The 12,163-nt window shown below is 38.1% G+C and overlaps 1 long non-coding RNA gene across 1 annotated transcript; it reads left to right on the top strand.

Annotated features, from left to right (window-relative positions):
* Window positions 1-1,081: 1,081 nt before the first annotated feature.
* LOC121208304 (uncharacterized) lies at window positions 1,082-3,115 on the top strand. Its single transcript, XR_005903254.1, has 3 exons — window positions 1,082-1,697; window positions 1,837-1,921; window positions 2,021-3,115. It is a non-coding gene; the product is annotated as an uncharacterized lncRNA (long non-coding RNA).
* Window positions 3,116-12,163: the final 9,048 nt, after the last annotated feature.

A 12,163-nucleotide genomic window follows, 5' to 3' on the forward strand; every position in this document is an offset into this window, starting at 1 on the left:
AAGACAAAACATATAAACCCAACATCAAACTTTCATTTTCATCATATAACAACATAAAGCTTGTAATGCCCCAAAAATTGGGCCTAGAAATATTGGGTTTGGAGTCCGAGTTCGGGTAGAAGACGGCTCAAATAAATGGGATGATTTAATTTTTATTATTAATATTTAGTATGTTTAGTTAGTAAGAAAATAAATTACGAAGGGTTTATGGTATGGGAAAAGTCTGGGGCTCGACCCATAGCTTTAGCAACATTCTTAAATTTTGCCTCTTAAGGAAATCTGGGCATAAGGCCTTAAAAATAAGTTGGGAAGAAGCTGGGCATAAAGGAACGCCTGGCCCAGTGGTTAGGCACGCTAGGCAGCAGGAAGGAAGGCTGGGGTTCGATTCCCAGCGTGTGAAAACATCTTTCTAAGTCAAGGGCTGTCATAGGCAGGCCTTAAGAGTTGTTGGGGCTAACTCATGTCACAATAAGGAACTCAGCCCAGTGGCAAGGGACGTTAGAAAGCTGAAGGGGACCCCAGTTCGAGGCACGGGGGGCGCGGGACATTTTTTTTTTAAGTAAACGGGTTGCACTAAAGTAGGCTTTAAAACAATTCGCGAACGGAGTATGCCACAAGGAGCGCCTGTGGCCTAGTGGCAGCAGCGTGCTAGGCATGCCGAGAGGATGTGGGTTCGATTCCAGGGGAAGGCGAAATTTTGATTTATTTTTAAGTAGCCGTGACTGCAGAAGTTAAGCCTTAAAATTAATTGTGAGAAGATTATGTCATGAAAGGAACTTCGGTGCAGTGGCAAGCAGCGTATGTTTGTGTTTAGAAGGTTGCAGGTTCGAGATGTATAGCGGGCGAAATTTCCTTTTTATTTCGCAAGTAACCAAGGCTTTAGCAAGAATAGATTAAGATTAATTGTGAACATATCATGGTATAAATGAAAGATTGGTGTAGTGGCCAGCAGCAGGATGTGGAGCGCAGGGACAGGAGGAGGTCTGGAGTTTGAGCTGCTATGCGCGCGAAGGACTAATTTTGCTGCTCGCGTGGGGAAAGAGTTAGAGTCTGATCAGGACTCTCTTAGTAGCGTGCTGAAGCGGTGCAAGGGGTGGATAAGGTTGCTAAACGGTGGGAAGGAGTTTGAATGAAATTCAAATTGTGCTAAGGGCTAAAATTAAGGAGCAAAACAAGGAATTTGAATATGGGAAGGACGGTGGTGTCGAAATAGAACTCATTCGGCTTTGGGCAATTAGATACCGAAATAGCTCTCAAATTTTGGCTAGGATGAATTGTTTGTTTATTTTTTTCAGCTCAAATTCTCTTATCATTTTTTTTATTTTATTTTATCAACTTTCATTCCTTTTGATCCATCTTTCTTTTCTTCGCCGAAGTCTAAATCTTCTATTGCTATTCTTAAAATTCTTTCCCTTTTCTTTTTCTTCCACTGATCTCTCTCAAACCATTGCTAATCGATTACCCTTCGAAAAGCCGAACCACACTACGTGATATCTGACTTTACTCCTTAGCCGAATCCTCTATTCTTTTTCTTCGTTATTCTTCTATTTTCTTCTTAAATTGAATTAAGCATACCTCAGAATAGGTTCTAGAAGCCGAATCATTAGATCTGTTCTCTCCCTGTATTTTGGGGATTTGATCTACAACAAATCTGGAATAGGAAGGTACTTCGGAATGTTTCTGCAAGTAGATCCTCGGTAAGTGCTCAAATCTTTCTGTCCATTCGTTATTTCGGGTTTATTATGAAAAGCCGACAAGTCCTTAATCACTTAGGGAGACTGTCGTTTTAGACTAAAGGCTTTAATAGCCTCTTCTTTTGGTTTCATATGTATTTAGTGTGGATTTAAGGACAAGCAATCAAGGAGCATAGAGGGTTGACACTGTTGGAGCATCTAGATCTAGCAGTTGGAGATCGATAAAGGTAAAGGTTAAAGATATGGACTATGGCCGAATATGGTAAGGGTTTGATGTGTTAAGTTGTTATCGATTTTTAATCTAATGTTATAGTAACCGATTGTAGGCTGCTCGTGTGTGGAACTCTTCAACGTTTCATCGTAAAATAGGTGTGTAAACGACACCCACTTACAGACTAGATCGACAAAAGCCAAAAAGCTGAAATGCCAAAGAGCCAGCATTTTGTGGACTTGCGAGCGTGCGAGCGCTCGTGGGATAGTTGTTTGTTAATCTTGGTAATCTCAAGCGGTAAGATTGCAGAGTGCGCAATTTCGTGCACTTCGGTATATTTGGGTTTAATGGGCCGAAATATAGGGTTAATAGGCCAACGGGCCCAATTCGGTAAAAACGCTCGGTAAGTGTTTCTGCTAATATGTTAATGGCTGTAATGTGCATGAAAACCCTAAAATAGTAAATTTACTAGAATACCCCTAAGTATGAAAATTACCATTATACCCCTAGGTGCAAAGTGACTGTTATACCCCTAGGGTTAATTTTGACTGAAATGCATGATATTCTGATTCTGTATGTTGTATGCCATGGCATGTATATCTGTTGCATGGGATATGGGTTATATTGATGGAGGAAGCGTTCTGGTGGCTATGCCACAAATATCTATTTCTTATGGCTACGCCACAAATATCTTTTCTGGTGGCTCCGCCGCAATATCTGTATCTGGTGACTATGTCACAATATCTGTTCTGGCAGCCATGCTGCAAACTCTGTGGCATGTAGCGGATGGGTGGGTCAAGTTCTCTGGTGTAAGGTTGGTACGGGGGTGTATACGGATGGATATGGGTTGGGTTTTCTGCATACATGATATATCTGTTCTGTATCTGTTATGGGCCTATGGGCTTCATTCTAAATTCTGTATAGGGCTAAGGCCCGACTTAATCTGTTTCTACGGTTTGATCTAATTTGGACTATGGTTGGGTTATTTTACACACTGAGTTTTCCAAACTCACCCCTTAATTTCATCCATATTGGAAATCCCCAACCATAGTGGACTTGGAGCCGTGACAGATTTGGAGTGGCCACATGTTCTGCAAATTCGCTTTTCTTCATGAGTTTTCATCAGCACTTACTTACTTTAATTGTTTTGGGTTTTTAAGTTGTAACAAGGCCGCTTTAATTTTTTTTAATTGTTTTTAGTATGTTTTGTTAGCTTAGATATGATATTGTTTTAATTGTTTGAAATTGAATAGCTTTAGAGGGCGTTTTAAAAGGGTTACTTGATTTCAAAATATCGCGATAACAAAGCAAAGCTTCCACAACGAAAACGTTTTCAAAATTAATAACCTTTTCAAATGGTTTTAAACGAATTGGTTTGCCATGAACAATCACTCAGTTAAACTGTGGCAATGCTTGTGTGCATGTCTAGGATTGGATCTGTGGAAAGCTGGGTACTTAAGCAGTCTAATTGACTCACCTCCTCTTTTCTGGCATCCTACCTGGTGCACATCTTCCATTCACTTTAATCTATAACGAGGATATTCTTTAAACACTAAGAAAGACTTTAGATAAAACATGACTTTTCTAGTAACGCTTTAATGTGACACGCTGGATTCGGTCATAACGTCTGGGAAGGGTTTGGAGTGTTACAAAGCTCATGAATTCATTCATGGTACATTTCAAAATCATTAACAAAGTCAAAAATTTAGACATGGGCTTGATAGTCTACAAAGCAACGATTACAAAAATGTAAAAATTATCAAAAACCAAACAAAATACCTACCTCAATCAAGTCCTTCAATTGTCAAACCCTAGGTAGTCTTTTTCTTTTATTTTCTTGTGATTTTCGGTTGAAGAACATGAATAATGGCTTATTTTCATACCTTATTTTAATTATAATTCATTTTATAATTAGTTTACCATTATGCCCTTTCATTAAAACATAAATAAACCATTATAATAAGGCCATATATGTCCACTCATGCTTTTAATGGTCAAATAACATAATAAGGACCTCTCATTTATAAATCCAAATCAAATAAGCACTTTTAACAAGTAGCAAGCAATTTTTTTTCTTTTACGTGATTAGGTCCTTTTTATCAAATTGAGCACACAAACAATCGAATTTTTAGACGAAACTTTCACATATGCTAATTCACACATCATAAGCACAAAAAATAATATTTAACTATTTTTCTGACTAGGATATGTGGTCCCAAAACCACTGTTTTGACTAAGGCCTAAATCGGACTGTTACAGTCACTCTATCCTATTTCCATTCAGCAATCATAATTGGCTGTAACAAACCAGATGGCACTTGATGTTCAACTTTAACTTGCTAACAGATCAAACATTTCGAAACAAATTCAGAGATATCATTTTTCATTCTAGACCACCAGTAATGCTGTTTCAAATTATTATCCATTTTCGTACTACCCAGATGTACAGATAAACCACTGTTGTGAGCTTCGTTCAATATCATCTGAATCAACTCTGGATTTCTCGGAACACAAATCCGATCTCAAAATCTCAAACAATCGTCATTATTAACTCAAAATTTAGAATCAGAATTCAAATCACACTGAGCTCGTTTTGCTATTATCTCATTATCAACCTTTTGAGAATCACTAATCTATTCTAAAAACAAAGGTCTCGTTTTGAATTATGCTAAAACTGAATCATCATCAGACAAAGCTAAATGAGCATTCATGGCACATAATGCAAACAATGATTTCTGACTTAAAGCATCAGCAACAACAATTACTTTTCCCGGATAATAATCGATAACAAGCTCGTAGTCTTTTAACAATTCTAGTCATCTTCTTTGTCGTAGATTCAAATCTTTCAGAGTCATCAGATATTTCAAACTCTTATGATCAGAATATAGTGGTGCCAAATCTTTAAAGCGAACACAATCGCAGCTAATTCAAGGTCATGCGTCGGATAATTCTTTTCATGTGGCTTTAACTATCTTGAGGCATAAGCTATGACTTTGCCTTCCTACATCAAAACACAACCCAAACCGTTCAACAAAGCATCACTGTAGATTACAAATTCTTTACCCGGTTCTTGTTGAACTAACACCGAAGCTTCAGGCAATAGGGTTTTCAACTGATCAAAGCTTTTTTGATACTTTTCAGATTATTCAAATTTTACATCTTTCTGAAGCAATTTCGTCAATGGAGTTACAATCATAGAAAAGCCTTTTACGAATCTTCAGTAATAACCAGCAAGTCCTAGAAAACTGCAGACTTCAGAAACATTTTTCATAGGCTTCCAATGCAGAATAGCTAAAATTTTGCTCGGATCAACTCGGATACCTGATGCTGATATTATATGGCCCAAGAAACCGACTTCTCATAACCAAAATTCACATTTGCTAAACTTCGTATACAATTGCTTATCTCTCAAAGTTTGTAGCACTATTCTCAAATGCTCGGCATGTTCGGTTTCATCATGTGAATATATCAATATGTCATCAATGAACACAACAACAAATCGATCTAGGTATAGTCTAAATATCTGATTCATCAAGTCCAGAAAGATAGCAGGTGCATTAGTCAATCTGAAACGTATAACTAAAAACTCATAGTGTCTGTACCTTGTTCGAAAAGCAGTTTTCGGAAGGTCTGAATATTTTACTCGCAACTGATAGTAGCCCAATCTCAAATCTATCTTTGAAAACACAGTAGCTCCTTTCAACTGATCAAACAAATCATCAATTCGAGGTAGAGGATATTTGTTCTTGGTAGCCACTTTGTTCAACTGACGATAATCAATGCACATTCTCATTGTACCGTCTTTCTTTTTTACAAACAGAACTGGTGCACCCCAAGGCGAGAAACCCAGTCTTGTAAATCCTCTATCAGTCAACTCTTGCAACTGAGACTTTAATTTTTTAACTCAGTCGAAGCCATTCTAAACAAAGCTATCAAAATCAGAGTAGTTTCCGGTACTAACTCAATGTCAAATTCAACCTCTCGAATCAGAGGTAATCCCGGAAGTTCTTCAGGAAACACATCAGGGAATTCACACACAATAGGTACTGATTCCACTTTCTTTTCTGATACTTTTGAATCAATCACATAGGCAAAGTAGGCTTCACAACCCTTTCTTACAATACTTAGAACTTTCATTGACAAAATCACAGCTGGTAACCCATTCAAACACTAGATTCAATTTGGACTATTTCATCATGCTTACATCTCAAATCAATAGTTTTCCGTTTGCAATTCACAATAGCATCATGCAAACCAATCCATACCCAAAATTATATCAAACTCATCAAAAGGTAATAACATCAGATCGACCGAAAAAAAAGTGTCTCAAAACATTAACGAACAATTCTTGCAGACTTTGTCAACCCAAACACTTTTACCTAGGGGGTTCGATACTCTAATCACAAATTCAATAGACTCTACTGGCAAAGTCTAACTGGATAGTAAATTCATGCATATATACGAATATGTTGATCCTGAATCTATCAATGCAATCACAGAAGTATCGTAAAGAGTAACAGTACCAGTTATAACATTTGGAGATAAAGCTTCCATACGAGCTCGAATGGCGTAGGCTTTGGCAGGTGCGCAAGCCTCAGATCTACCAGTCATATCTTTAGTTCCCCTCTGGCTGCCACTCACATTTCCTGTATTTTTCGGTGGTCTACCTCGAGTTGAGGTGTTACTCAGTCTCGGATTTTGTACTATCTCTTGTTCAACAGACTCAGGACAATCTTAGATAAAGTGATCTAAAGATCCACATTTGAAACAAGCCCAATCATACAGTCTACAATTGTTGGGATGTCTTTTTACCACAATGTTTACACTCAAGTCGATCGGATCGGACATTTCCAACACTTGCAACAGAAGTAGCTGGAGTTCTGACACTCGAATGCGTTCTCATATGATCTCTACTCGGATGTCCCACATTAGCCTTTGAACGGCTATAATCATCTCGAAACTTCTTCGATGCTAACTGAAATGGTTTACTTGCGAATCTCTTCCTTTCATTTCTAGCTTCAGAGTCAGCTTTTCTTTTCTTTTCCCAAGTTCTTCAGCTTTACAGGCTCATTCAACAAGCACAACAAATTCTTTTATTTCCAGAATTCTGACTAACAAGAAAATATCTTCATTCAAACAATCTTCAAATCTTTTACACATTATTGCTTCAATCGAGACACATTCTCATGCATACTGGCTCAATCTTACAAATTCTAGCTCGTATTCTGTAACAAACATACAGCCTTCTTTCAGTTCAAGAAACTCTTTGCGTTTTTGATTGATGAATCTCTAACTGATGTATTTCTTTCGAAATTCAGCTTGAAAGAAATCCCAGGTAATTCATTCCCTCAAAACCACAGATATTAGTGTCTTCTACTAATGATACACCGTATCTCTCAAAAGTGAAACGGCACATTTTAAGCATTCTTCTAGAGTCAATGATAATTCATCAAACACTCGTATCGTATTCTCTAACCAGAATTCAGCTATCTCGGCATCATCGTTAGTAGTAGCATGGAACTCTTCGGCCCCATATTTTCTAATTTTGTCGTCCGGAGGCTTATTCCACTGAATCGAATTAGCTTGTGGCATAACAGGGACTTGCGGAGGATTGACCGAGGGTGAAGGTTGTGGCATAGCCAGATTATTTAGGATACATTAGGTGAACCAATCATTCATCATTTGATAGAAGGCTTGTTTAGCCTCTCCCTCATGGCCGGTCTAGAGTCGGATGGCGTTGTCCCTTACATGGGAGCAGGCGTATTACTTTCGATATCATCAGCTACGGCTCATTCGGGATCCATTTGCTGTATAAAAACACATTTTCATTGTCAGGATTCATCACACTATCGCAGTTCATAAATATAGCATGTATAGCTAGACTCACATACGCTATGTTAGTCCTAGAATGGACTAAACCGTAGCTCTGATACTAACCAAATGTAACACCCCTAACCCGTATCTGTCGCCGGGCTAGGGTTAAAGGCGTTACCGAAGAAATCAAAATATTTTACAAATAATTCACAAACATCATCCACAATCATAATCAAACATTATCATAGAGTCCCTTATATATAGGTCATCGAGACCTTAACATGCTTTAGAAAAGGGTCAGGACTAAACCGAACACAAACAAAATTTTTTGAAACTTAAACAATTTTTCAAAGTTATACAGGTCACACGCCCATGTGAACAGGTCGTGTTGCTCACACGGCATTAGACATGCCCGTGTGTCTAGGCTGTGCCAAAATAGGGCATACATACTGACTTGTCCTGTGACAGCCCAAAGTTGACCCTAGTCGGGAAGTGGTTTCGGGACCGCTAAACCGAGTCACCGAAATGTTTGAATGTGATACTTATTGTCTAGAATATGTAATTATGAATGTGTGAAAATTTCAAGCTTCAATTTGGTTGATTTCATGTGAATTTAGTCAATAGGACTTATGTGAGAAAATTCTAAAATGTGATAGGTCAATGTGTGAGGACCTATTAGTGCATGTGGACAAAGGGGGGACTTGCATGTCAAATTCCCCCCCTACTAGTAGTGGCCGGCCATGACAAGCATGGTAGACCAAGTTTGATGGCCAAGACATGTCATAGACATGTTTTGTTGGTGCATCATGGGTGGAAAAAAATAAAATAATAGGCATGGAAATTAAATAATGAAAAGGAGTATGATGAATACACAAAAAAAAAGTGTGTAGTTGATTCTTTCCCCCCATTGCCGTGAGCTAAAGAAAAGAGAGGAGAAGATCTTTGTTCATCCTTTTCTCACCTTCATTTAGCCTAAATTAGAAAGAAAAACAAAGAAAAAATTTTCTCATCCTTTGGTTCATCCTTGGCCAAAAATTTTAAGGAGGAAAGAAGAAGAAAGGTGAAGAGATTCGGCCTAGGTGGAGGTTGTGTTAATGCCATTGCATGCAAAATATGAAGCTTGTTAATGATGCATGTGATGATGGCTTGATGATTCTTGAACCTCCTTTTTAGCATTTTTGTGTGAGCACATATGTGCATTGGTTGCTAAATGGAGAAGAATCGGCTAGCAAGATGTGTACTAAGGCCGAATGTAACTTTGCATGTTAATGAGCAATGCATGTGTTAAATTGATGAAAAGGGGGAGGATGCTTTACTAGTGTGTATATGTGTGTATTAAGTGTTGAAATCGACCCCAAAAATAGACATGCATATTCGGCCAAGGGGAAAGAAATTAGCTAATATGTTGTGTTGATGCATGATTTTTGCATGTATGAGACTTTAATGTCTAATGTATAAATATGGGCTAAGTGCCTTGTGTTCATCTTTTTGATGCCTAAATGATGAAATCAATTTATTTGTTTAATTAAGCTCAAGAGCAAAGGGGAAATAAATCCGATAAAGGGAAGGAAAAAGTGGTTGAATAGCTAGCGGAATCGTTCGACAACACCCGAGGTAAGTTCTTGAGTAAGAGAGCTTAAATTACGATGTGATTAAATCATGCTCTATGTGTGGCTATTGAGCCGAATGTGCAAGGATGATATGTGCCTTGTGTTTGAGTTTCGCAAATGAAAATGAAATATGAATGTGCCATGAATTATTGTTAGATGTGCATGATTAATTGAATGCTGTCCGGGCTAAGTCCCGAAGGCTTTGTGCTAAGTGAATATATCCGGACTAAGATCCGAAGGCATTTGTGCGAGATACAAATTCCGGGTTAAGCCCCGAAGGCCTTTGTGCGAGATACTAAATCCGGGTTAAGTCCCGAAGGCATTCGTGCGAGTTATTAAATCCGGGTTATGTCCCGAAGGCATTGAGTGAGTTACTAAAACCGGGCTATGTCCCGAAGGCATTTGAACGAGGAGCTATATCCGGTTAAATCCCGAAGGTACGTGATTTGGTAATGAATGAGCTTGCTGTAAAATTCCAGCGAATACTCGAAAAACATCCCAATATGGGGATATGTTACGTATGCGTTGAATTTAATCGAGCCCTTACAAATAAATGTTCGCTCAGTTGATAAACGAGCTACCGGCCTTCGGCTAAGTTAGTCTATTGTGTATGTACATAAGGGTTGTTAATGTTGTGAAGCAAGTTTGATATCGGTAAATTGCGTATTATGAAATATTCCGTTTAGCTAAATGTGTGTTATTCTTTGTTTATGCTGGAATTCCTTGCTCAAAACTTACTAAGCATAAATTGCTTACTCGTTACACTGCTCCTCTATTTTATAGATTTTTGGTTCTCCAGCTATCGGACTCGGGATCTTGAAGTCGAAGTCGCCCACACTATCAAAGGCTCTTTTGGGTACTATTTTGGTTGAATTTTGATATGGCATGTATAGGACTACCCATTGTTGTTTTTCGAGTACTTTATGAAATGTATAAGTGTACAGCCATGCGAAAATGGCTTGTAGAAGTGGAGTATGGCATTAGACCATTCGTGTTTATGAATGTATAGATGGTTTCATGATGTAACTATAGTTGGAATGGAAGTGTTGAGCAAATGATCAGCCATTGGAATGGCTAAGTATGATCATATGTGGGCATATGTATGACAAGGCCCTAGTTGGTCCATGAAACCCCGAAAATAGGTAAGGTTTACTTTGAAAACAGAGGCTGACAGCAGCAGTGGTGTGGATTGGAAAAATCACAAGAATTCGTAGGAGTGGAATTAAATAGTGAATAAATTATGTAATCGAACCTTGATGAATTTACTTTCATATGAAAGTAACGAAACAATCATATGAACAGTACAGTAAGAGATATTCGGGTTCTTGTGGAACAGGGCCAGAACAGTTTCTGGATTCCCTGTTCCGACTTTGGAAATTCACTATAAATTGACCAGAGATAATTAGGGGTCATACCATATATGTATGGATTCTTCTCTTAGTCTAGTTTCCATAGAAACAAACGGCATCAGTATTGAAGCTCTGTGCAGAGAGATATCCAAGTCGTAATGGGAAAAGGTCAGTGTAGTCGACCCCTGTAACATGGGAGACTTTGACTAATAAACTGTACTAATTGGCCCGACCAAAAATTCTAGAAAAAAATAAATAAGTGGGGACATGAGTCTAGTTTCAGGGAAAAATCACAAAACTGATTTTCGAGTTGTGAAACTCAAGATATGATTTTTGAAGCGACTAGTACTCAGACTGGGCAGTGTCTGGAAAAATTTTTCAAAGTTTGTTAACATCTCGTGTCCGACTCCGGTGTCGGTCTCGGGTTCGGGGTGTTACATGTCCACACGACCACCAAACACGCTCGTGTGCCTGGCCATGTGAAAATTAAGGAGGCTACTGACTTAGCCACACGGCCGACCACACGCCCGTGTGTCAAGCTCGAGGTCGAAACTGACTTGGCCACACGGCCTGGCACACGCCTGTGTGTATGCGACCGTGTGGTCTACCCAGGCTCATTTAGAAATGGCCCTTGAGCAACATGGCTGAGGCACATGCTCGTGTCTCTGCCCGTGTGGGCAAAAATAGGCCATTTACAAGGCCAATTTGTCACCCATTTTAGGTCCTCCCTACAAGCATCAAATCCACATCATTTTATACCAAATTTTTAACCAATTCAGAACCAAAACATTCAACATTCATGCCATTTCATTAAAAAAATTTCCATGCTTGTAACACATACCAAAACATGTCATTCCTTAAGCCAAAAACATACCATTCAATCTCATGCCACATTCTTACCAATTCCACAATTAGCACATACCAAAAACTTACCAAACTTACCAAATCTCTTGGCCATTCATAAACACATCATATTCATCATATTGCATCACATTTCATACCAAAAACTCATTCATATACACAACCAAAACCAAACCAAATCACATGGCTAGATATACATTATACAAAACATATTCACAAACTTCTAGCTTATACATGCCATACTTCAATATATACACTTTCAAAGGGTACCAAAATAGAGTTCGATAGTGTGGTGATGATCCTCGATGATCCCCAAGCTCCCAGTAGCTTCAATATCTAAAATAAAATAATTGAAAACACACACAAGTAAGCTCTCAAAAGCTTAGTAAGCCATATACAAATAAACTTATCACAATTCACAACTAAAACAAATTAGTTGTATGAATCATGACATAAATAAATATCAAGTTCATATTTCTCATTTAGCTTAAATGCTCATAACCATTTATTCATAAATACATCACATTTCCACATAATACAAACATATTTCATATGTTCACATATATACATATGCTTACCTTTCATTCTCAATCTTAATATACAATTCAAACATACTTGAATCATA

Source organism: Gossypium hirsutum, chromosome A10 (genome assembly GCF_007990345.1).
Source record: "Gossypium hirsutum isolate 1008001.06 chromosome A10, Gossypium_hirsutum_v2.1, whole genome shotgun sequence".
In the NCBI taxonomy this organism is placed as follows: Eukaryota; Viridiplantae; Streptophyta; class Magnoliopsida; order Malvales; family Malvaceae; genus Gossypium; species Gossypium hirsutum.